This window comes from Cheilinus undulatus, linkage group 12, assembly GCF_018320785.1.
Source record: "Cheilinus undulatus linkage group 12, ASM1832078v1, whole genome shotgun sequence".
NCBI lineage: Eukaryota > Metazoa > Chordata > Actinopteri > Labriformes > Labridae > Cheilinus > Cheilinus undulatus.
The window spans coordinates 19197338-19224930 of record NC_054876.1 but is presented as its reverse complement, the minus strand read 5'-3'; positions in this window follow the sequence as shown (position 1 = coordinate 19224930).

Sequence of the window (27593 nt, the reverse complement as noted above, 5' to 3'; positions counted from 1 at the left end):
AATCTGGTTGCTTTTTGAAGCCAGTCCTGCAACTTAAACATTGGTGTGATCTCTATACTTTCAATTGACCCAGTTAGTATTTACTATTAATTCAAGAGCCTGTGACTATGTTGTAGCAGAGTCAAATGACTCTATAGACTGTTAAATATCTACAGAGGTGCATGTCAATCCGGCCTAATTTTGTGTTGTGAGGAAAAAATTGGCACACTCAGTTATTCTGATGCACGCTGACAGTCTATTTCCTGGCTACCCTTCTGCTATAAAGTTGCTCACTGGGTTAGCTGCACAGCTTACCATAGCTTGCCATTCCAGGGAGTGCAATGCAAAACCCCACAGAAAGCCCAACCTCTTCAAACAGCATGCTAAACCCCCCAAAACAAGAGAGCTTAGTGCCAAGCTTTCTGTAGGAGAATACCCATGCAAGCACCGACCAGAATGCAAACTGAGTGGCAGTAAGCATGCTACAGGCCTCAAGAATTAAAAACATAAAGATTCAAGCATACATCCAAAGAGTCTGCTTTACATTTATGTGATATGTGTCCAGTAAAATCTATATGTGGTAGCAGGCCTGCAGCACACCTAAGGAGTTATACAAGCATCCTAAAGGAGGCCGTCCAACATTATATGATAAACTGTATATGTGGCAGCAAGCACAATGCAGACCTTAGAATTTATCTAAGCTGGATGCAGCATGAATTCCAATAAGAAGACCAGTCTATCAAGAATCAGAGTATAAAAATCCAGTTATCCTTCTTCAATTTAAGCATTTTTTAATGATTTACATGTATGACAGAAGTCGTACCTAAAAGTACCACCTAGTTTTGGGAATGGGCTGTGGTTGGTTCATGCAGGACAATTCCCTCAGAAGTCTGTCAGCTGATCACAGCTAGGGTCCGTGATGGCCTTGTCCTGCATTAACTACCACAAAGCTTCATTTATCAGAATGACAAACACTGAGAAGCATAAAAGAACAGTTGAGTATAATCTTAATTACTCCATTAGGCTTTCAGATAAAACGTGGTATTATCACATCTTCCCACATCGAACTTCACATGTGGTTGTTATTCCAGTTTTATAACTGGCAGGGGTTTGAGCACTGGGATACTTGTTTTTCTTTAAAGTAAAAAAATAATCAGCCCATTTGACTATTATCTGGAGATAATCATTTGTCCTTTCTTCCCACCATATTTAATTGTGTGTTGTTGTCAATAATTGTCTCCAAATGATCACACAGTTTGTTCCTGTTCCATAAAGTGGAAAAAAAAAAAATATTTGTGGAGAGGATGACTCATTGCTTTGTGATTAAATGTGCTCTGTGGTCAGAGGAAAAAACAGTTCTGGTGTCTTCATAGAGATGTTTTTTTAATACAAAAAATGTCAATTACATGAAAGTGACTAAGGCCGGCCACACACTAGACGATTTCTTAATCTGAAACTATTTTAAAACCGTGAGAGACCACAGACTTCAGGACAATTTCCAAAGATTTTTCATCTTTAATCCTCTGAACGCACACACTAGATGACTCAGCCAGACTGTCAGATCACTGGAGACCACACACCTGCCGACCTGCCTACGACCTCGTGTGATCATGTGACTTCAGAACAAAAAAAAAACAAAAGACGGATGTCTGTCGATACCGTCTTGCTGTCTCTCCCCAACAAGCTGTCCTGGCGTGTGTTACAGGTGCAGCAACAATCATAAAACAGGGGAAAGACTCAGGACGAAATCCTAGCTAGAATTATGGTACAGTTGTGTTTATGGTTGTGAGTGGTGAAAGTACGTGTGACACTACCCGGTCTGCTCGGTGTTGTGGGTACTCCGTCAGCGGCACTACAACCTAGAATCGATAGTTATGATTCAGGGTCTGGGAGGCTACGACGTGATTTGGAGCAGTAAATGAACTAGTTGACACCACACACATGCAGACCACTCAGACAAATAATCATTTGCAACGAGGCTCCAGTCGCTATACGCCCCCACAATCGTCGGGGAAGTCAAATCTTGGCTAAAATCTGGCTTAAAATCCTGTAGTGTGTGGCCGGCCTTAGGATACAGCTCTTAAAGCTTAGTCCTGATTGAATTAAACATGCATGGGGCACAGATGGCCTTCCAAGTTCTTTCCCACTCTCATCCATGTTTCCAGCTCTATCCACTGATTTCCTCTATAAATAAAGACATAAAATGCCCCAAAACATCTTTTTAGAAAACACACCTTGTTTTCATTTGGTTTTCACAGTTGTTAAGATCATTCATCATGACTTTAGTGTGGTTAATATTAAAATGTTTTCTGGTCGTAACTTTTCTGTTTGTCATCTTATGGTCTTTGCACACTGCGTCTGTTATTTTCAGGTCTCTAATCTCATAGACTTAATAAAGGTAGACGCCTCATAGACTGGCTGGTTGTATGACGACGTCGCTGCCCTATTGCCAGTGGTGGGTCTGCTATGTAAGGCGATAACAAACAAACGCTGCCATAAATGAACACTTTAACAAAAGTAATTTAACGCATTAACCTGACACTAAGGAGAACATAGTAATGACAGAGATTTTTTAATCAATCAATTAATTCAATCACTGCTTACTGTCCGTTGTAATGTTTTTATTTCACAGACCTCATTCATTTTTGGTCCCAGTGGATGTCATTATTACTACCCACATGAATATGGACCATACATAAATGATTAATCAAAATCAGTATTGAGAAAATCCTAAGTTCCTTCATATACTTGTATATGCTTGTAAGGTGGTCTTGTCTCTGGCAATATGGCAGACACGTTGACGTATCGCAGGAGCAGGCAAACACAGTCACTAGCCGCAGTTACATGGGCAATATTTTCACAAACCAATTGAATTTATTCTGGTCAGAGATTTAAACGGTTCTGTTTGCACAAAGATTCAGACGATTCAGACGTACATATGCTGATGCATTGTACATTTGATCTGAATAAAACTGATCTGACATGCTCAGTATTGTACCCGTGCAAAAATATTTGATTATTCTAAAATAGTTTTAAAGTTTAGAGTAAAAAAGATGTCTCAGCAACAGACTAATTTTGGTTTTGCTCCAGCCATGTTTCAGTTTGTTCTGTAAATAACAAAGCAGAAAGACGTAATGTCACATGGCACAGACAGGTGCAGCGAGACAAAAATCACCCCAAACAGGGAAAGACCATCAGATCAAGGGTTTTCATGGACACTGATCCGAACGATATTCAGCGTAAACCACCTCTCTTTATCAAAATAAAACTTCTTTCCCAATGAGCTAGATCAGAGATTTTTGTTTTTGAGAATTATTAGGAAGTGTACATTATACATTTTTATTCAGTTTGGGCATTCTGATTCTCATTCTTATTCTGATTAAAAGTGGTCCATGTAAACATAGCTAATGAGGCATCTATGTATATTATTTTGAACCTTGCACACTGAGTCCAATGTGTTTTTATTTCCATTTTCTGCAAAGATTCATAAACTGTGGCACATTATTGCATACTATGAAGGGAAACAAAAGCAGAGAAAATGATTTATTAGATCATAGGTTAACTAGTGTTCACCACATTTTTTGGAAAGCTGAGTTCATTTTCACTAGCCATGCTCAGGCCTGATTGTGGCCAGACCTGATGAATCAAGAAATCCCTCAGATAGAACCAGTCTAACAAAGTGAAGTAGGCTCAAAAAGAAATGTAACAATGCCACAATCTAAAGAAACTCAAGAACAAATGAGAAATAAAATTATTGACATGTCTGCTCAGGATTTGCACATTATTGTGAATTTACAAAACGAAACTACCAGTGTTACAGCAATAGAAAGAGACGCTATATATAGAAAGCTAATGTTAGGTCAGGGTTGCATCATTTTCCTTTCACCGATTTTGCAGTGAATACATCACACCCTTTAAGACGATCCTGGTCTTAGATCCTTGGCTTAGAATTGATGATTTTTTTAAAAGAAAATATTGTAACCCCCTCGATGCTCAGAAAGAAATCATTGATTTCCGCTGTAAGTCTCCCAATTTCCCTCCCTCTTGTAAACATTCACACCATCCCAGCTGCTGACAACACAATTATTCCCATAATCCCTCAGCCACCTAATTATACACTCAAATATAAATACCCCCCTCTCATAAACAGCTATGTTCATAATGTGCAGATTGTCTTATTAATGCACGAAAATCTAACTGGGCTAACAATGAAAGGCAAAGCTGCTGGAAAGTGTTTACTGTCGGTGCTTGTAAAGCAGAGAAATATAATAAGACTCATCTGCTTCAGATTTGTTGTTCTTCCTAACCTCATTCATCCTCACTGAAGCTGCACATAAGGGTTTAGCTTCCTTCCATTCAATGGCAAATACACTTTTTTTTTGCAGAAACAAACCTTTAGCGGGCAACTTTTCAAATCCTCATGTTCAGTGCCATCTAAATCTAGGCTGTCTCAGTGGCTCTCAGGTGGGTCTTTTTCTTTCATAAGTTTTATCTTTGAAAACTCTCTGTGGAACAACTGTTACCAGGCCATGAGTCAGAGAAACTGTTATCACAAATTCACAGTGACTGTTCATCTTATTATCAAGAGTTATTTTCTCTCCACGACGGTTCCAGTGGAGTGTTCACTTTTAATCTTTTGAGAGTTGAGCAGCGCTCTGATTTTTTCAACTACGGCATTCTGATCAAACACCTCAAAGGTAGATAGTACTGACGCATCGCTTTAATGGCTTGTCTCCCTCAGCTCTGACTGGGCACATCCATTACATTGTTAAATCATAATCATCAAATGTGCTAAAAACAACTGCATCCTCTCAGACCAGGCATACATGACCAAAGACATACAATTCTTTATGCATATATGAACAACATCATGTATGCTTTTCTTTATAATTTCTAACATGCAGGCACTTCAAGTTCTGAGAGTAAGACTGAATCACCTAAGCCCATCATTAATGGAACATTTCAAGCCCAAGGGAGCAATTTTAACCTGGCACAGCAGATGGATTTGTTTCAACATCCATCTGGTAAACCACTCATAGACAGCATTTGGGGAAGGGCAGAGCCTTTGAAAAAATAACTTGGAGGATGAACTTTCTGTCTGTCACATCTTTACGGGCCAATCAGAGCAACTAAACATATGACGTAGCCGCTACCGAGCTGCGCCCCTACCGAAGGAGTAAACTCCATTGAGAACTGCATAATGTGAACCATGGCAACTGTAGACATGTCAGTACACGACCTTTTGTCATTTTTGAAAAGAAAACAACTCAATGCTGTTCTTTGTTCTTCTTTTAACTAAGAAATGTGATCAAGTTCTGATAAAACTGGTGCTTTAGCAGCATTCACATTAATCTCTTCTGACATAATTGCACTGGCCTCTTGTTGCGGCTTGCTTACGCCACGACTCCTCCACGCCCGAAAGTACTGCCCCTAGTTGCTGATTGGTCCTGTCACTTTCTAGCTGGGCCCAAACGGTTCAGACAGGAGCTTTGCAAGATTGATTCACCACTGACAAACATGGAAACGGGCGTATCTATTTGCTTTGCAAGGTTAGAGCAATTTACCATCTCACAAAATCTCAAACCATCTCAGCCATTACTTACAGATTGAAGAAAATATTAGAGAAAGCCTGGGTGATGATGACCATTTGGTTCCTGGAGGGGGCTTGAGTCCAGTCCACAGCAGATGCCATATTGAAATACCTAGTGTTAAACTATCTTTAGTTCATCCTAATAAGAGGCAAAGAGGAGAAGCTGAGGCAGGTCTTAAGCCTCATGACAAACAGCTACACCATGCTGACTAGCAGTCATAACCATCAAGCCCCTAATTACGCCAAGTCAGTTTCATTATTTAAACTAAAACAGACAAGTTATGAAAATAGGTGTTCCCTGTATGGTGTGAGGCCTTTAAGGCTTTCATTAATCTGATCACAATCTTTTTGGAAATACAGTGTTCATTTCTGATGTAAAAATTCTCATCTAAGGCAGGACTGTTTTGTTCCATGCCAAGGGGAAGTCTCTCCTCCCTCTGTTTTCTCCTGTTGGTTTCTTTTCAAGAAGAGTCTGGCTGTGCTCTGCAGATCTCAGATGGGGCCCTCTGACCACCACTGTGAGACACCACCTCTGTCAGAATGGAAGTTACGTAATTTGATGGTACATCTCTCCTGTTAGTTACGTTTCTTTTGTTTATTTGACTTTATTTGTAAAATTAAGTCAGGCAACATTTCATAAATAAAACAGAGAAAATGTGAGAGGTTTAATTCAGAATTATTTTACATATATACCCATTTTAAAGTAGCTGCATGAACGGTGGCTTGCTTAGCTTCGTAGCTTTAGCTAAAGCTAACATAACCAGTGTAGCTATGTTTCACTTCTCCTCTAAAAGTCTTCTCCAACTGAAGAAGCCTTTTGGAGGAGAGGCGAAACATCTTCAGGAACCTCAGTCAAGTCTAGTTACCGAAGGTTTAGGTAACCATGAGCTGGATAAATAAGAATGAAATAAAGCTACGTTATCTTTAGCTAACAAAGAGAGCCAACATCCACGTAACCACTCCTAAAATGGGTGTGGCGTTAGCAAACATAGTATAATAGCTAATGTAAATTCATTAGCTTCCGCTATGTAAGCTACTTAGCTACCTTACCTATATAGCTTGCATAGCTTAGTTAGCTTTAGCCTTAGCTGCATTAGCCGTGCTATAGTGTTTTCCTGTAAGCAGACTGTTTAATCAACTTTATTAATTGTTTTGTTATCAGGTTTTGCAGGTCAGGTTTAAACTTTCAGTATACTGACCCTTACATCAACCCTAATTGAAGTTTGATCTGATACTATTTACACGTAGAGCAACCAAAAATTTTCCCTAAACTGTGTGGCTGAGAGGTAAATGGCATAGATACTTCTAATGGTGTGTATCCACTTTGCTTGGACTGACTTCCTTGTAGTCAGATATCAGTATTCTGAGATAACGTCACACAGCAGTATAGAACTTCCCTTCTTCCCAGAGAACAAGCTTTCAGTTAGAGATGAATATAAGCTAAACTTCACTCCATTCTCCTTCCTCTTACCTTACAGGAAAATTAAATTTTAGTAGATCAACCAGACGGTGAAGTAATATCTGAGGTGACAAGGTATCTAGATGTTACAATGTCATTGAGCAGACACATTTATCCAAAGCGGCATAGACAAAATATGACTATGAATATACATGGTAGGATTATCTTCGTGAGTTTGACATGATTTACAGTTGGATTTATCAGTTTGATTCGAAGTACACCCATCCTCTTTATCAGTTTCATTTTCTCAAAATCCATATTAAGGACAAAGACATTAAAAGACATCATCCATGTATTAAGGATCTATGAATATTTGTCACATGCATACGAGTAAAGAGGGGAGATAACATTTTAAGAGGTTTACGAAGTAGCTATTAATCTCTCACATTAAAGGATGACCTATACTGAACAACAGTATTGGCCATGTCCCAAAACCAGATTTATCCTCCAGGCACAAATGGTATATCTGGAATAATTCTCTCTTAAACTACTGCCTAATCCCAGACTAGCTCTCCTTCCCATCATTTATTCTCTTTATTCTCTATGTTTCAAGTTAAAGCAAAGGTAGTGGTGGATATACAGTATCTATAAAATTTAATGGATTTTCAGAGGGACAGATGTCTGTCTGTTGACAGTGACATTGAGTGGTCAAGTCCAATTCAAGCTCCATTAAACAGATCCTACCATAGCTGCCGGGCGATGAGAGTCACAGATGGCTCACTAACTCTCAGGCAGCTGCTGGACATTACATCAAACCCCGGAGTTCACAGATCACGGACGACAACGAGATGCTCTGTCCTCCCGCCCTACACAGGAAGAGACGGCGCAAAGCCATCAATGTTTTATGCTTTTATCAATCTAAGACAGGCCTTTATCTTCACTCATAAGTCCCTCAGACAAAGCATCCTGAGCTAGTAGAGGACTAAGGACGACGGGTCAGTCCGATTTTATCATCTCAGCAGTGAGTCAGTACACACCTGGAGCAACAGCAAGATAACACATCTGTCTGATTTTATCACTGTGAACACTCCAACTTTGTCATTAAAGTGGGGATATTATGCCTTTTTTCAAAGCTTTACACCATCTCTCTGATACCCACGTAGTAGCTTAACATGGTTTACAGCTCAAAAAACTCCTCATGTTTCTCACACTGGCGTCCTGAAAACCCTTATTTTAACCTCTGTCTGAAACGCTTTGTTTTCGCTGCTGTCTCTTTAACACGGACCTGCTTTCTTTCGACTGCCCAATTTTCCGGAGGCTGGCCAGCGGCAGGACTCAATGTTTTGTGCCCGCCCCCTCCAATGTGGCTATATTGCTAAGCTAGTACTTGTAAACTTTGAATGAACTGGTGCGACTGACTGAAATATGGTGAATTTTGATATACATCTGTACGTGTTAGACCTGGAGTCTGATCCTGATAGTTTGGAGAGAGAGGGGGTAGAAAACCATCAGCAGCGAAGGATAGAGTGGGACGTATCTGTTTAGTAAGTGTTTAACTACTGTGTTACTAAATGGCTAAATGGCTAAAAGGCCTTGTGGAGGCAGTCTGTTCCGCTTTGCTGGCAGCACGGACCTCATCAGTTCGCTCCATCAAAATCTTGTCTCGGGAGGATCTCAGAGAGACCTCGGAGGGATTCCCAACGAACCGTTTTCATCAGTTTACACTCTAATTCCAAGATTACTGCCACATACGTTTATCTTGCGGTTTGAAAATTTGCAGACATGAAGTATGGACACCCAACATTGTGACTTTATATTTATGTTTTAAAAATCGGAAAGGTATAATACCACTCTCTAAAATATGTGAGAATCATGCAATAGAACAATTGAAACCCTGTCATAGTGGCAGTACTTTATCAAGAAAGTGTGTTTTTTTATACCAGAAAATTCTTAAAATCAGCCAGTGCCTCCTGAGTACTTGCATGATGAGAAAAACTCATGCTCAGTATTAAGCAGTGAGGTACAGAGAAAATGTGACTCATTTGGCCTAATTAACACGAACACAGCAGCAAGTACAAACTTGGTGTTCTTTTTGGTGAGCTTTGACACGTCCTGTTTGCTCACAGTCAAAAACATGCCAGTACAAATCCAGTGTCAAAAAAACAAAACTTATCAGAGCATTGGTACATACTCAGTATGGGCAACCCTAAAATCAAGAATTTAAGTCACTGTGTTATATAGAATAAATAAGCTAAAGGGAAAAAACAAAACAAAACAAAACAAAAAAAAAACAAAGGTTTAAAGGGATATTTCAGAATGTGTTCAGTTTGGTTGTAAAAGATATTTGGCAATAGTAGTGGCATTAGCCTCCAGTGATTTCAGTGAGTATTACCACTTTAAACCAGGACGTGCTTGGGGACGCTAGGCTTTACAAGGCAAAAGATGGGTACGGTTTCTTCCTGTAATTTTGCCAGTTTAAGAAAAAATTTTGCCAGTTTAAGATAAAATTGGGGCCAAAAAACAAAGCCTCTGTGTTTGGCAAAAAAGCTTCAGCTACCGGCTAAGTGTTCTTCCGTCTCAGGGTAGCTGATCAGCTCTTTAGGCCTGCAGGCTTTGTCAGAAACAACAACAAACTAAAAGTATTTATTTTAGGGCAGTTCTCCACTTCCAATAGCTGACACAATGTTTTCATTCAAGATTAACTTTATTGTCATTTCACTGGGTGTTTACATGCACCAAAAGACACAAAAGATTGAATTCTTATTGCAGTCTTGCAGTGTATTTAAGAGACAGAAATACAGTGCTTAACAAATTTATTAGACCACCCTAACCCTAACCAAAGTAAGGTTTATGCCACAGCTGCTCTAAATTAACAGCATTGGTAATTACCAAAATCATTTTTTATGTTTCTGCAATGGTTAATACACCAATATGTAGAAGCTCTTTAACCCAAATTACATTTTTAATGCTAAAATATAAATATTATTGTTATCCATGAATCTTCAAATTTACTGATTTACAAAAAACTGAAAAAATAGTAAGGCACATTAATATTTCTTGATTAATATGTCAAATTATAGTTATTTACTTGCATTCCTGAACAGAAAAATTAGTTTTAGTGGTTGAATGTTATGCTTGATTCATTTCTGACTTCTCAGAGAAGCCCAGTGAGCTGGCACAAATTTGGGTGAATTCAGTTTGAAATTCCTCATTCCTGTTCAAAATGGTAAAACGTGGAGAGCTCACTGAAAATGACAGAGTCCACATTAAAGCACTTCATGATGCTGGATGGTCTTTGAGACAAATATGACAGGTGGTCTAATAAATTTGTTAAGCACTGTAGACACTTAAAATATATCATAAAAGGGGCCAAAACTAATAGGGCCTAAAAGTGCATTTAAAAACATCAATAAATACTTACATATAAATTATCACAAGGGCTTAAATCAATCAATGTCAGTATTTTCATCAGGTAAACATATCGTCCCGACTGTAGTTTGCCTAATTATCAGCCATTAAAAGAATATAGCGACAGCAATAAACTTACTTGGATGGCAGATTTTCATTCAGCTTCCCTGGTCGGGGTTCAAAGTACAATAAAACACCAGCATTCAGTAAGGCAGGGAACTCTGGATGGTGAGTGATGCAGGCTGCAGACATCTGTGAGCTATTATCCTCTGATCAGAAATGTACTAAAGAAGTGTTGTGAAGCCCCACTAGCTTGTAGGCATGAGCTCACAGTTTACTAACCTATTCCACCAAGTGTTTAGTTGTTTCTCTGTGTACTCGAGCTCAGACAAGTATCCCCTCATATCCACACTAAACAGCATGTCATCGCCAATCTAGAAAAAAAAAAATGCTTACTTAAGTTTTGTTTAAGTTTGTTGTTTCCTCTGAAAAAGCCCGGTGGAAGAATACATATACTGTAGTCAGATCTTGCATTGCAAGATAGTGCCAAACACCAAGGCTTTCTGAGTAAAAAAAGAAAAAAAAGCCTCAAAAATTTTTGATATAGTTTTATTTGGCACACAGTATTCTGTCTAATTTTTACCTTACCCAAACGACTGTATTCGCGCAAATAAGATATACTGTCAAACCTTCAGTCTGTCTTCCTGTGTAGCAAGGTCCATGACTTTCTGTGCAGCTCTGTTGCTCTTTTAGTGCCTTCTGCAGTTGTTTGTGCATCTTCTAGCAATAGTATGGTAGTTGAGCTCAGTTTTTGAGACTCACACCTCACATCACTCTTCCCTATGTCTATGTTTATTCACTTAACAGTGCACTACCTTTGCGCTAAAATCAGGATTATGACATAGAGAGGAAGAAAAGCTATTAAAAGTGGAACCAACCACAAAAAGATCAGGAATCAATCTTGCAATCAGTGCGTCAAGGACTACAGCCTCAGCCCATGGGCTGAGGCCAACCAACACCCAGACTGGCCCCTTTCCTCATCGGATAAAATCTGTTAATCATGTTCCTCAGAGCACAAATCCTGTTGTTTGTGATCCATTGACTTTCTGTTTGATTAAATGTTGTTTATATAACAACTTTGATTGCAGTGTCTCAACTTTTTTGGACTGATTCTTTCTGTTACCATCTCCAGACTTTTTAATCATGCAATACAATCAGGTCAAATTTAATTTGCCAATACAATTAAAAAATCATTAACCTTGCTATGTGGGCCTGATTCACACAAGGACATGTGGCTTTCAACCCTCTAGACTTGTGCAAAAAGTAAAAAAACACACCATATACTTCTCAAAACACACATTAAATGCACCTCTAACTTAACCTGGCAAGCCAATCAGTTGGCTAGATTCCATATCTGTCATCAGGCAGATCCATCTTGCAACACCCCCGTCTGAAAAGTTTGTGCCCAGTCTGAGACAGTAAAATATGGCTGCCAGTGAGAGGATGATCCATAGCACAAGTTCTACAGAACTGGACACCATTTTTTATTAAAACAAGAGTAAAGAACTGAAGAGAAGGTTTTTCTATGCAGAATTTTTTTTTTTTTTTTTTTTTTTGCTTTTCTCCTCACTTGTTTCAGCATGAGTTTGATTCACCAATGGGATAATAATAATAATAATTTATGGATAATGAATGCCATACCATTGGATATGCAGTTTGCACACCTAGGCTGCACAGGCCCACTACATCATATCTCTTGTCGCTCTAATTTGCCTGTAGTGAATCCTAAAGGGACAGAAAGTTTGTTCAGTTACCTTTTAAAACTTTTCAGATGCAGAATATGAGGAGTGATGGGAAAACATCTTTATCCCCCTGTCTGAGTTGTCTGCCTGAACTAGCTTGCAGACATCACTCCATTATTCTAACCTTGCAAGCAGATGGATTTGACAGTCTGTCACCAGGCAGATTTACTTTGGAAAAACTCAAATCCACCAAATTGGTGAGGAACCCAAAATAATTCAGGCCACTCAGCTTTATTTGAAGAGAACCCATAGCTATGGGTGGGGTTAAGTTGTACTGAAAGCTGGTAGCAATGGCAGTTTTAAGGAAATTGGACCTCCAAGAACCTTCGCCATTTATATAGTACGCACAGCACCAGCATGTAGAGCAGCAGCTGCCCAAGCCTGACTACCTCATTTTGTCTTGTCACTTTGATTGGCCCGTGTTAAATGTGACGAAGAGAATGTTTGTCCAATTGCCTTCTGAGAATTTTTTTGAGGGTATAGTTAGCATAATATGGTATAAAATAACCAATAATTTCAAGGCTCTTCCAGGCCTGCCCACAGAATTGGCTGTGCCCCTGATAAACATGGTAGATGCCCCCCCCCCCCCCTCCCCCCCTTGTTGTGATTTAATAATAGTATAAATGCATTTGTGTTGGATTAATAACATTGTGTTAGTGTCCTGTTCAACAGTTACTTCATTTTGGAGCTGAAAAATGTGTCAAGCTATAATTGGGTTCTGATGTTTAAATTATTTATTTGTGCCACTTTTTAACTGATTTCTATCACTGTTCTCACACATTTTGCCACATTTGTTTCCATATAAACTCATTTTTGCCACTTTTAGCCCATTTTTGCCACTGTAGCTGATCTCTGCCCATATTAAATGCTTCTCACCATTTTTACTGCCACTTTTAACCAAATTTTGCCACTTTAACACATTTTTGCCACTTTTTTTTAAGATTTATTTTTAGGCTTTTGTGCTTTTTTTGAAAGAAGACAGTGGATAGAACTGGAAAAAGGGACGTGAGAGTGGGGAGAGACATGTGGAAGGGCCACAGGCTGGGTTCGAACCCGGGTTGCCCACATACACAGGGCGCGCCTTAGACCACCTGCGCCCCATTTTTGCCACTTTTCAACCACCTTTCACCATTTCACTGCCTATTTCTGCCAGTTTTTGCCTTTCTTGGCCTATGATTGCTGCATTATCCCTTTTTCGCTTTTTAGACCTATTTCTGCCACTTCACAACTTCTCGCCACTTTTTCCACCAATTTTTTAAACTATTAACACTTTTTTTTTTTGCAGTTTTCATCTTTATTTTCTAATTATTTTTCCTTTATAGTTATTTCAATTACTACTTTATTTCCTAGTATCCTAATGTTTGTGTACATCATGGCTTAGCTACGAAGTCTGACATTACTTTCCAAATGGTTTAGTTCATTGTGCCCAATCACATTGTTAATGCGACTATTAAAAAGGTAATTCTAGAAAAAAGGGTGAGTGCTACATGGGATCAAAAGTATCCAAAACTTTGAAGTCAGGATCAGGTGCTCTGCAGGATAAGAGGACAAGGACATAAACCGCGATATATCCCTGTTTAATAGGGATATTTGATTTTTATTCCATCAGAGTGCCTCAGATTTTCTGTTCTGACTGCCATCTGTACTATGGACTGTTTTTGAAAGTTAACAGGCGAGTCATCATCCCCTTTTTTAACAAAAAAAGCAATTCTGTTTTAAGAAAATTAGTTTTTACATTTTGGAAAGATTATATTGTATTACAGCAAATATAAATATTGTTTCTCACTTTAAAAAGAGAGCCCCCCCCCCCCCCCCCATAGGCAGCCTTGGGTTCTTGGTGTTTAGTCATCCACATTTGCAGAAATGGTGTGGAGCCGTTATGATTTATTTTCTTTTCTCAAAACAAAACAAGAAACCCTTTCACCTTTCCTCCTAGCTTGTCATCAGCTCCTTGCAGAGCAGAGGTTTTTCTTCACATTCAGACACAAACAGCTGCACAGAGCATTAAAACCTTTAGAGCATGTTTGTGCCTGGGTATCATTATCGCTATATGCTTTGAGAATAGCCCCCCTAACCTCTCCAAACATTGTCCCATTAATTACTAATACCAGCTTTTGGAGCTAGACGCGCTCACAGTCCAATTCTCAGTGAATCAGCCTGTAAATTTATAGATAATTAGCTTTTTTTGACAGAAAAAAGAAAACATTAGACTTGAGATCCTGCAGTGAGAGAGTGAATTTTTCACCTGGTGAACATCAGACTAGCATGCTGATATTAGCATTTATCCGTGTCTTCAGGCTCAGCTAACATGTCTGTGCACTGCATGAGAATATGAGATTCCCAGATGATCTTCTGCATTAAATCCAGGCATGCTCATTGTGTTTCATTTATATTCTACTCTGTTATGAATCAATCAAAGTAAGGTTGGCACCGTACTCAAGGCTTCTAACATTTCTTTGTGTGCCATAAGATCCTCATTGGAGTTTTATCTCATACCCTCGGCGAGATCTCACATTGAGGAGTGTCGATTTAATTTACTGTCTCATAAAGCGCGGCCCTTTGAGATTTAGACGATGATTGCAGGTCATCCAAAGAACCAATAACGGCTGAGTGCCGGAATGGGGAGGTTACCTTCATCTTCAAAAACAGCTTCACTCCCTTTCCGATGAAGCATTTGATCCTCGCCTGTGCGCTCTTCACGGGTGAGGCGCCATCGTAAATACCGGGCAGTGCTTGGGCTGATCCGGACTGCTGTTGTGGACTTTCCTGTTGTGTTTTTAAACGAGGAAAAAGGGCAGAAATCCTCTTTGTTTTTTACCTGCAAAGCTGGCATCTTCTTTTTCTGTCTGTCTTTTCGGAGTCTGAAGTCTGGATAATTGAACAGTGGGTCAATGTGGTCCTTACGCACTTTGGATTTTAATAAAGCCATGCTGGGGCTTCTTCCTAATTGGCTGAAGATGTGCATGGAAATTCTTGCAGACTGAAACAGCAAGGGGAATCAATAATAAGGCCGATAGGGGGTGAATCCTGGGAGAAATATAACACATTTTAGCTGATTAATAGAAACTTTGGAGGATTTTCTGCTGGGACACCATGCTGCTAGAGTGATATACAGTGTACAGCAGTCTTCTGTCAAATAAATAATTCCTCAGAAAGGCTAGTACCTTTTTTCTGCCCATGTGTCTGTGTGTTTTTAAGCCTGTGAGTAGGAGAGAGTGTCTGGCTGTCAGATTAAAAGCACCTACATTTCTTTTTTATTCCTCTTTTATAATTATTTTGTGTGAAATTGCAGCTACAGCAGCCACTTAATAAAAAAAACAGGTGAGCATCCACACAAATACGCATCCTATACACTCAATATTCACGACCTGGGAACCCAGCAGGGATGTTTTTATGTTTTATCTCCCACTTTCCTCACCGAGCGCAGTGACGAGGACAGCCTAAGTGCTCCAGACCTCTCAGTCTTTTATCAGATTACTGGCTCCAAAATTAAATAGAAGCATGTGCAAAGGTTGGAGGGCCGGGGAGGAGTCAGACCGAGCCGAGGTAATGTCACTGTGTTTCTGATCTTTATTGAGAGCGACACAGACAGAACCGCCCTCCCTCTAACACACAAACACGCATGCATTTCCTCGTATTGATTAGCCGAGAAAAAAGGGTTGAGGTCAGCAGGCATATGTCTGAATTTCTTTCCCTCCGTCTCTCACACTCCATTTGTCTGTGTCTGATCCAATACTCTCCTTCCCCCATCAGGGGGCCTCGCTTCATCCATATATCTGTGACTCCCCTCCCCTGACCCGCTCTCACACTCGCTGCTTTCTTTTTGTCCGCCTCTTTGCCCTTCACTTGACATACATAAATCAATCAGTCAATCCAATTTCATTCAGAGCAAAGCCTGATGGATTTGCTTCTGAGCCACCGTCCTGATAAAGTAACAGTGTCCACAGTGTAATTATATTCCAAATGAGATGATGTGGTTAGGGCTGATGATTTGATTTTGTTTCATTTTTCAGTTATAAAAGACAAAAAAACAAGCATGAAGACAAGACACATTCAAACAAACACATAACAATCAGAAAGAAAATCATCTCATAGCTCAGGCTCACAGTGAAATGGGGTAAACAGTAGATTTCATCTGAGTCCCCAGAGAGGAGCTGGATTGTTTTAGGTAAACACTCCAGATAAATGTGGAACGAGAATAAAACACATTTTTACTATATAAATCTATTCTTCTAGACGTATCACATAGTTATCACTCTGAGCAAACCTCTCAAATGAATTATTGTCAGAGTTTTGACACTGAAATGCATTCAGGTTTTAAAACAAGATACACTATATGGACAAAAGTATTTGGCTGCCTGACCATAACACCAACTGGGACCGTGATGATTTTGTATTCATATACATGTACTTTAATATGGAGTTACCCCCTTTTTGCAGCCATGGCAGCCTCCACTTTTCTCAGGCTTTCCGCAATAGTGTTTTTGTGGGGATTTGTGCCCATTCACTCCCATGAGCATCAATGAGGTCAGGCACTGATGATGGACTCAGTTCCAGTTTATCCCAAAGGTGCTAAGTAGGGTTGAGGTCGGGGCTCTGTGAGGGCCAGATAAGTTCTTCCATGCCAAAATCCTCGAGCCATGTCTTTATAGTCCTTCCTTTGTGCACTGGGGCACAGCCATGTTGTAGAAAAGGGCCTTCCCCAAACTGTTGCCACAAAGTTGAAAGCATATTGTCCAAAATGTCTTGGTATGCTGAAGCATTAACATTACCCTTCACTGGAGATGAGGGGCCTAGCCCAAACCCTGAAAAACAGCCCCACAGCATTAACCCTCCTCGACAGAACTTCACAGTTGGCACGATGCAGTCAGTGAGGTTACATTCTCCTGGCATTCGCCAAACCTAGACACACTCATGTGACTGCCAAACAGAGAGGCGTGATTTGTCACTATACATAACATGTTTCCACTGCTCCACAGTCCAGTATCGCTGTGCTTTGCACCACTCCATCTGATGTTTGCCATTGAACTTGGTGATGCTAGGTTTGCATGCAGCTGCTATCTAGGACCATCCTGTTTTCAGGCTTGGTGTCATGGGTCCTGACAATAACCTCCTGTCCCAATTTGTTTGAATAAATGTCAGTCAGTGTCTTTGTCAGGACTATTGTTTTGTTGCTATTTCACCAATATAAAGGCATCCCAAACATACCGCCCGCCAAGCTCTCTCTTGACTATACATGTGTCAATCAATCTCAGTGTATTGACTGGACATGCAGCATAACTTAAGGAAGGCTAGCTGTTATGCAGTTTTCCCCAGAGCTCCAGGAGAGGAAAAACTTTATTTAAAAAGTACCAGGTAATGAACTGCTGGGGTTGCACATACCTCTTGTCTGTTTTTAGTATACTCCAACATACATCATATTACTATGAGATAACACAAACAATGGGCACTGTTATGACCTTCCTCAGTGAGGCAAACGCCTGTAACATCTGACTTAAACAGAATGCTCAGAAGGACATCTTTGCACAGAATCTCCAGTTATTCAGTGCTGTGAGAATGTTTTTGTCCCCATCCAGGTTTTGTAGGTTTTCACACAAAAAATTCCAAATTTCAACACACAAAGATGTCAATACGAAATGCAGCTTTTAAATGATGATTTCATTTATTAAGGGAAAAAAGTCATCCAACCCTACCTGGCCCTATGTGAACAAGCAAACCACTGTGAGAGCCATTATCCACAAATGGAGAAAACTTGTAAAAGTGATGAACCTTTCCCAGCAGTGGCTGGCCTACCACAATTATCGCAAGAGCGCATTAAAGATCCAGAAGGTCACTAAAGAAACCAGAACAACATCTAGAGACCTTCAGGCATCACCTGACTCAGTGAAGGTCAGTGTCCATGATTCAACAACGAGAAAGAGATGGGAAACAATGGCATCTATGGTAGAGTTTCAAGGCCTAAACCACTGTTGATCAAAAAAAAAAAAAAACACAAAGGCTCATCTCATATTTGCCAAAAACATCCCAGGTGAGTAGGTGTGTGTCCAATTAAATCTGGCATAAAGCAAATACAGCATTTCATAAAAAGAACACCATACCAGCGTTCAAAAATGGAGGTGGTAATGTGCTGCTCTGCTGCTTCAGGACCTGGATGACCTTCAGCTCAAGCGCACTTGGGTTATCAGCAGGGCAATGATCCCAAGCACCAGCAAGTCCACCTCTGAATGGTTTAAAAAATGAAGGTTTTAGAGTAGTCTAGTCAGAGTCTGGACTTAAATCTGACTGAGATGCTCTGGCTTAATCTAAAACAGGCTGTTCACGCCCAAAAACCTTCCAATGTGGCTGAAATAAAACAAATCTACAAAACGGATTGGGGCAGAATTACTCCAAACTAATTGCTAGTTATTGCAAATACTTGCTTGTAGTTGTTGGAGCCCCAACTAGTGTTTAGGGGGAAATTACTTTTTCACATGTAGGTAGGTTTGGATGGCTTTTTGTCAGTGCAAGGCTTGATCTGGTAAATGATTATGTTGTAGTACATCAACACATATATTGTGTTTCCTGCTGATATGAAATTACAACTTTCAAATAAACTTTTGTTTGTCTAAGAATACATTACTGTTCAGGCACTTTCAATGATATTAAAAGGTGCACTGATAAAAAACATGACATTGCACCATGAGCTCATACATGTGGGTTTGAGTTAAAATAAAGTGTCCCTATTTGGCCATCCTCATCTCAGACCTAACCCACCCAAACAAACGCAGATACAAAGGAAAAGTCCAGAAGGATAAGCCCACACAAGCTCAGTACACTATCCTATTTAAAGCTGTGATATTTACGCCCCTAGTGACGTTGCCTTCATGCGAGTGTTGTAGAGGCGTAAAGAGGGGATGAGGTGATCCCCTATGCACTGTGTTCAGAGGTAGAAACAGAGGCATAACAGAGGCGAAAGCCAGCAGGGGGTTGTAGTGCTGTGTATGTGTGCATGTCTGACTGTATGCGTATGTGGAGCTCCTGCTTTGCCGTGTTCTCTCACTATCCTGTAATGACAAAATGCTATGTGAATTGACAAACAGGTATTTCAGGCTGCTGTGAAACTGTGCCTACTTGGGGTACTCTTGGGTGCAGGAGCCAAAACTGACAAAAGAGATAACCACACACCAATTCAAATTTGTTGAAAAGAGACAGAAAAGACCACAGGCTGAGTCTCTTCACACTGATGATGATGGGCTGAAATGTTTGCTGCTGTTTTTATTCATCTTTTCGCACCTGGGACCACCTATTGTTTGGCCACCCATGTCTTAATTAAAGAGATACTTTTGTATTCATCTCAGCCTGTGGACTTTTTTGTGCCTTTTCAGCCTGTTTGAATTGGTGTGTGGGCATCTCTTCTGACATTTTTTAAACGGAGAGACAGGAGCACGTAGCATCACGGCATCATGGTATCAGTATAAATGGCTCATGGTGTAAAGAGCTGGAGTACAGTGCTATTGCTGAAATGCCTGACAGAAATGCTTTGGTCAGAATCCCCCATAACTCACACCATCTTTATCCAGGGACAAAATCTCACAGAAAGAACGGGTTGAACAACAGAGTTTTATAGCTCGATGCTAAAACATAATAGAAAAAATCATGACAGGCTAAAAGAATTTGTCATGATTGCAGAAATTTGTTTCTAATTGTAAGAAACTATTTTACTCGACAATGGTGGAGATGCTGAGTCAGCTCTGTAGCAGACATGTGTAGACTGTATACAAGCATGGACAGTGTCAAAGATGTCACCCATTTGTTTCTGCAACAGACTTTCAAGCACAGATTTATATTGGAAATGATGGACAAACTAAGTAACCCACAGACTACCCACTGAATGTGTTTCTTAGTGCAGCCCTGAACAGCTGAAAATGAAAGATCACTGGAGAACTACATATGAGTTCAGGCAGGGGTTGCATGATCATTCAATGACAAAGTCCAATGAGAGAGTAGCAAGTAAACAACAGATTACCCCTCCTTTTCATACCAAAGTTATCTCAAGGCATTTTAAAGAGAAGGCCTCCACTGTTCTCTCTGGTGTGGCCTAGTATAATACAGAACCAGCATTAATCACCATGAGCAGAACACTAGCAGTATTTAGTACTGTTACAGTGGCGAAAAAAACCTTCCCTAAAGGGCATGAAAAAACCAGACCCTCTGTTGAAGGGGTTGGAAAGGGCTAGAAGGAGAGGTAGCATGGGAGAAAAGCAAGAGGAGAGGGACAAGAGAAACTCCAAAACAAATGAAAGACAAATTCACTTGTCTGTCGTAGCCATAAACGTATCTTTCATTTTGTAGGAAATTGCTTTGTAACTTTATTAATGATATAGTTTACATCAAGCAGGTGCATAGCATCACCAGGAAACCTAGTCCCCTTGTTATGGATTAAATTTCTAGTTCAGAGTAGTAAAGGGAAATTGTTGACTAAAACTATGACTAAAAATGTTCATTGACAGTCTTTTTCCCATAACAAAAACTAGACCAAGACTTGCCAAAAATAGACCTGTCATGACTAAAGCTGACAAAAGGTAAGTTTAGTTTTTGTCAAGATGACTAAAACTAGACTAAAATGTAATGTAGTTTTCGTTGGACATTCAGGGTAGAAATGACTTAAATGAGACTTAAAGTAAAAGACATGTAATCAAAAGACTAATACTAAGACTAAAATTAAAAATAGCTGTCAAAAGTAAGACTGCAATTATGTGAATCAGAAACACCACATGGAAGGAAATCACTGCTACGGTTAACAGCAATGTTGCAGTCAACCAAACTCCAGCTGATGTTAGAATATTTAATTTCTATGTATGTGAGATAGAAATTGTAGATGATATTATCACAAATGTTCAGGATACAATACAATCAAGATATTTTCCATTTGGGCTAAAAAACCATGGTAAGCTCTTAAACTCACATTCCAGGTTTATACAGTCAAATTATTTGGAGTAAATCACTCCTGATAAATCTTTAACTCAAGACACTGAAGCTAAACGTTTTATTTGTTTTCTCCTGAGTTTTCTGAATATATGCAGGTTTATTCTCCTTAAATCTATGTCATTTACCAAGTGATATAATGTTAAACAAACTTTAATAATTGCTGAAAGCAGCCTGTCTATTTTATTCTTAAAATAAATCAATAAGGAAAGGTTCCCTCATAAAAGATAACAAATAACAAGGAAATCTGCTGAAAGCTCACGTAATTCAACATCATTTAAAAAGAAATATAGCTGACATGGATTGTTAGAGATTTGGTTTAATGTTAAATAGATTCTAAACATCACATCAAATCTTACATTGCCAAAAATACACTACACAGTGACTCCACACAGAGTTGAAAACATGGGTTTACAAACTGAGACCTGGTGTGGGATTCATACGCTCACATTCAGACTGATAAAAGCTCAAATGAGCATACATTCATTTTCTGGCATACACTTTTTTAATAAATGAGGGCTATTATGTCAAACTCTTATATATAATACCTAAAGAGATGAGTTATTAAAAGAATGATCTGTGCTGTGCTGATCGAGAAACTAATTATTCAGACAAAATTAGTTTCTGTTTAACAAGGCTGTAAATATTTTTATTCTATGGTAGAAATATGATTGTTTTTATTGGATGTTTAGAATAATTTGGGGATTTTGCAGCAAGCTTCAAATGAACACTTGAGGTGCTGCAGGTTTTTGCACATAAGATAAGATAAGCTTTTATTGATCCCTCATCTGGAGAAATTTGGTTGTAGCATAGGTTTCATTTATCATTTTTCAACACCACTATTGGCCAAAAGTTGGTGACCCCAGGGCTGAGTGAATTCAGCTCAACTGATCACAATCAAGGGATAATGTCCTTATCAGTCACCAATGTAGTGAACATGGGAGGATATAGGACCATAAAATTTAACACCATTAAGAGATATTGTGTTTCTCTTGTGGTTGCCATTATAAGCTCTAACAGAACTTTCAAATATCTGTTGTAAAATATATGACCAAAACTTTTCTAATCTTTTTCTGTACAAGAAAGTGAGGGCTTATCCCCGCTAGCTCATTTATTCCAGCTGTCCCTGGTGACAATTCAACTTTTTTGTCGCATTGAGGAAGTGTGTGGGCTTGTCCTCCTTTTCATGCGGCTGTTTTTCAAATGCCAGCAACCTTCCTTTTCATAAAAAAGGTTTACATTCGCCTTTTTTTGCATTACCAGGACAAATAAGCTCAATGGAAATATGAAAGATATAAAAGGAAGAGTAGAAAAAAAGTACATATAAAGAGCTCCACCTGCAAATGGATGACATTTTCTACATGAGGTCAGTCTGCACAGAAAAAGCCTTTCAACTTCTTGACCATCTACAGAAAGGGATGAGATTGAAAAGATGAATTCACACATACTTTCTACAGGCAGCATATTCATGCTTCCACACAGTCATACTGAAGATGCGCTACTTACTTTGAAATGGTAAAGATGTGAAATAGACACAATCTGTGCCTGTATAAAGTCATTATAATAAAGTCATTTTCCTCTGCACAAGCAGAAGTTAAAACATGAACATGAACAAAAGGAAATCTGATACTGAAACCTTTGTACTGAACAAATCCTAGTACAAAGAATAAGCATACCTCACAGCCAATTAAAAATCCCATCATTTTTAGCAACAGGGATTTTGTGCAGTGATTGGTTTATCTATGTTAGAATGATGTGTAGCAAACAGCAGATACCATCTGAGAATGTAAAGTTTGACATGAAATAAAATCATCCTCTCAGGTTGTAGAAATCCCGACAAGGGTCTAAATAGATGAAAGCATCTCTCATTCATGCACGTTCTGAATAATGTAACTTAACTGCAGGCTGGAGGGAGCCAGTGTTTATCTTCTTTGTGCAGCACGTCTAAACATTAACTTAAGTCCAGTAGGCAACAATCCCTACAGACACCACCCCCCCCACCCCCTGATGTGGGATCAGTCTGTGTACAGTAACACATGGAGCTGATTCATGGAACAGGCCATGCCTGGATCTCAACGCTCTCCCTCACAGATCCAGCTGATAGCTGATCAATAGTTGCCAGACTCAATCAATCAATGTCCCCCCCATCCCTACCCCTCCACCCAACCCAGCAACCTCTGCGGTCACTTCAGCTGCACTTCACCCAGCTGCTTCTGCTCCAGGGCTGATTTGTCCTCCACCGTCTCTGTCATTTGTCTCCAGATTTCCCTTCCATCTGAAAGCTGCAGCGCTTTTCAAACGCCCTTTCCACTTGTCCTTACCCCCTGACAGTGATTTATACGTGTCCCTGTCATCACCGAGGACACCACAAGTTCAGACTCATTTGCACAGTTTAACTCCTATTCACATTTTTCCTTCAAAGAAGGTAAAAAGGAAAAATACAGTTTGTCTATACTTGTTTTGTAACATCAGTGACGCTGAGGTGCTCTTACAATTATGCAGTCTGATACAGAGGTGACAGAATATTGTCCATGTAATGTTTCTCCACAGAATTTCCCAGTTTTTACCCATCTCAGCTTTTAACAGCTTTTCTCCCTCATTTTTTGATAGTCTTCCATGAGCCAAAAAAGTGGGTTACTGTTATACACTGTATGGAGTACAGTTTCTGCTCAACAGATTCCTCAAACCTGAGTAGAATGCTTCTTCTTTTCATCTTTTGTTGTTGTTTTGATCAAGAGCCCCCTTGTGTTGGGATTTATACACTGCGTGTTTAATTACGTTTACCATCAGCTATCATTCCCTTCAGAGAAAATGAATGCTGTAATTTCTCTGTGATTTTACCTGCATGTTTACATATGTGATTAGCGGTATCACCATATCGAGATAGAAGTAAAAGTTACATCAAAAGTTGGCATGTCTTACTTTTATGACTACTTTCCCCTACCTAACTGTTGAATTGAGTAAGTTCATTGATCACAAATGTCTTTTTCACAGCTATGCAGGATGCTGACTTTTATGCTCCATGCTGAATTAAACAACTCTTTCTTTCAAAGAGCATAATTTGATTCGGAGCTTCAGATCTTGTCAAATGAACAGAACATCTCTCTCTCTCCCTCTTTCACTCTCATTGAACTCTAGCTGTTCTTTCTTTTGCCTTTTCGTATTCTCATTTCCCTCTCATCGCTCCCCTCTACAGGCCATTCACATGTGCAGTGGACTGTGAAAGGAAAAATTTGTACCCTCATTCTCAAATACATGCATGGCCATTGACGCACACAAGCATATATGCATATTGTAACGACAAAAAAGTCATTATCATGCATGAATGGGCAACATGCTGCAGACATCGATGTCATTACCATGTATTAAAAAATGCTAGTCATGGCTGGATGTGCAAGCCTGTGAAGCTGCAACTTTTTAAAGCAGCAGCTCTGAATTACTGTAACAGTGGTGATGGCTATCAAGGATGGGTGAGGCTTTTAGTCTGTCACTTCACACATTAACAGACCCTATATATATATATGTATTTTTGTATCTGTTCATGGTCACATTAATAACAGAAAGTAGAGGACATTCCCAGCTATAATTTGTTTCTAGTGAACTGTAATGTGCTCTTCTTCTTCTCGAACTGTTCCTCACTGCTTTAAGTCACTGCATTAATCCACAAGCTTAAGATCACAGGCCCTCAGAGTTATTGATCCTATACATTAAAGATGCACACTTACATTCAGAGGATCCATGATCTAAACCTAAAATAACTGCATTTCAGGCTTTGTTCTGCTAATAAAAGGTTAATATCTTTATCTGCACACACACAGAGCTGCCTGGTGAATGTTTGAAGCCTGCTTTTTGTGTACTCTTAGTCATAGCCAACACTTTATTGGCTGTCAGTTTGTACACCATCTGCTGACTGAACACACTAACTGCATTTTGACACAAACCTGCCAAGTAAGAGGAGGCAAAGCCAAGAAATAAATCTTTTTAATGCTGTCCAGTAAAAAAGTGAAAGTATTACACTAGTATAAGAAAATGAAGAGTATGACAACCAGGACTTTTGCTCAGTTTTTTTTCCCTGACTAAATAACTATTTTCTTAGTTGGATGCATTAACATATTTTTCTTTCCTCTTAGTAATATGATTTTTCTTTAAATAAAACACATAAAATGGAACATCACTAGTTTAAAGACAGCCTCCCCTAGTTTTAAGTTTATTTTTCTGTGTTGTGCATCTGCTCTTATGCTCCTGTTTTCTCTCACTGTTGGTCAGTAAAGTTTATCTCATCTTATTCAAGTTAATCTCATCAGCTGTTTTCATTACATGCCATTAAAGCAAAAAGACTCTCCCATAGCATTATTGCAGAAAATCTACAGGAAAGGATCAGATAGATTAGATCAGTAAAGGGGCAACTTCCTTAAAAAAAGTAAAAGTAAGTATTTCTGCCAACCTTTACTACCAGTATACCAGCTATCAACCTGTATCAGCTATAAATATTTACCTTTTTGGCTGTAAATATCAATCTGTAACCGCTATAAACTAGAAAAGCACTTGGAGAGTACAGACCTCCACTATAAGTCCTACCTCCCAATAGTAAAGAATCCTTTAAAAAAATCCTGGATCCAGATGGTGATCCAGATCACTCCTAAAATCTAATCAGTTCTTCCTTATGCCATTTCTGAAATTTCCTGAAAATTTTATCAAAATCCGTCCATGACTTTTTGAGTGATGTTGCTAACAAACTAACAAACAAACTAACATACTAACTAACAAACCCTGCTGATCACATAACCTCCTTGGCGGAGGTAAATATTGGCCTTTTTGGCTATAAATATCAACTTGTATCAGCTATAAATGTTGGCTTTTGCCTGTAAATATAGACCTGTATCAGCCATGAATATTGGCCTTTTTGGCTGTAAATATCGACCTGTATCAGCCATAAATATTGGCCTTTTTTCCTGTGAAAATCGACCTGTTTCAGCTATAAATGTTGGCCTTTTTGCCTGTAAATATCAACCTGTATCAGCCATAAATATTGACCTTTTCGACTGTAAATATCAACCTGTATCAGCCATAAATATTGACCTTTTTGACTGTAAATATCAACCTGTATCAGCCATAAATATTGACCTTTTTGACTGTAAATATCAGTCTGTAACAGCTATAAATACTGGCCTTTTTGGCTGTAAATATCAACCTGTTTCAGCCATAAATATTGGCATTTTTTGCTGTAAATATCGACCTGTATCAGCCATAAATATTGGCATTTTTGGCTGTAACGGTTGGCCTGTTTCAGCTTTAATTATTGGCCTTTTTTCCTGTAAATATCAACCTGTATCAGCCATAATTATTGGCCTATTAGGCTGTAAATATCGCCTTTATCAGCCATATATATATTGGCCTTTTTGGCTGTAAATATCGACCTGTATCAGCCATAAATATTGGTCTTTTTGGCTGTTAATATCTACCTGTTTCAGCTATTAATGTTGGCCTTTTTGGCTGTTAATATCTACCTGTTTCAGCTACTAATGTTGGCCTTTTTGGCTGTTAATATATACCTGTTTCAGCTATAAATGTTGGCTTTTTTGGCTGTTAATAACTACCTGTTTCAGCTACTAATGTTGGCCTTTTTGGTTGGTAATAACGGCCCATATCAGCTATAAATGTTGGCCCATTTGGCTGTAAATATTGGCCTCTCTGGCTGTAAGTATTATCCTAAATTGACTGTAAATATCAGCCCATATCAGCTGTAAAAATCAGGCCATATAAGCTATATATTGGCCTTACTGGCTATTAATAGATGTAAACATTGGTCCATATCAGTTCTAATCAATATAGGCTTTTTGGGCTGTAAATATCTTCCTATATTAGCTGTAAATAATGGCCTCACTGGCAGTTAATATCAACCTTTATCAGCTATAAATTTTGGCCTTTTTGGAGTAAATGTCAGCCTATATTAGCTGTAAATATCAGCCTTTCTGGCTTAAATATTTGCCTACATCAGTTATTTGGCTGTAAATATCAGTCCATATCAGTTGTAAATATCAGCCTATATTGCCTGTAAATCCTGGCCTTACTGGATGTAAATGTCAGTCTTTTTACTGTGAATAGCCTATATTGGCAATAAAAATCCCGATGTATTAGCTGTAACTATCAGCTGCATGTACAAATGAGTTAGTGGAGTTTTAAGAAGGACCAACAGACTTACATTAGCTGTCTTTTTCTTTTCCTCCTCAATTATTAAACCTTAATGTGTGCTCTATAAAGACTTTAGTTTGTTTATATGTTCATCCTTTAACTCTGAAGTGTGTTTTAAGGGTTTAAGTTTTAGTTCTGAGGTACATAGCAATATCAGTGTTGGCCAAAATGCATCTAATGAATTTAGTCAAAAATCCAATATAATGCAAACTTAATTAATGTAGCCTAAGATTAATAAAGATCTCAAGAAAGCAACCAA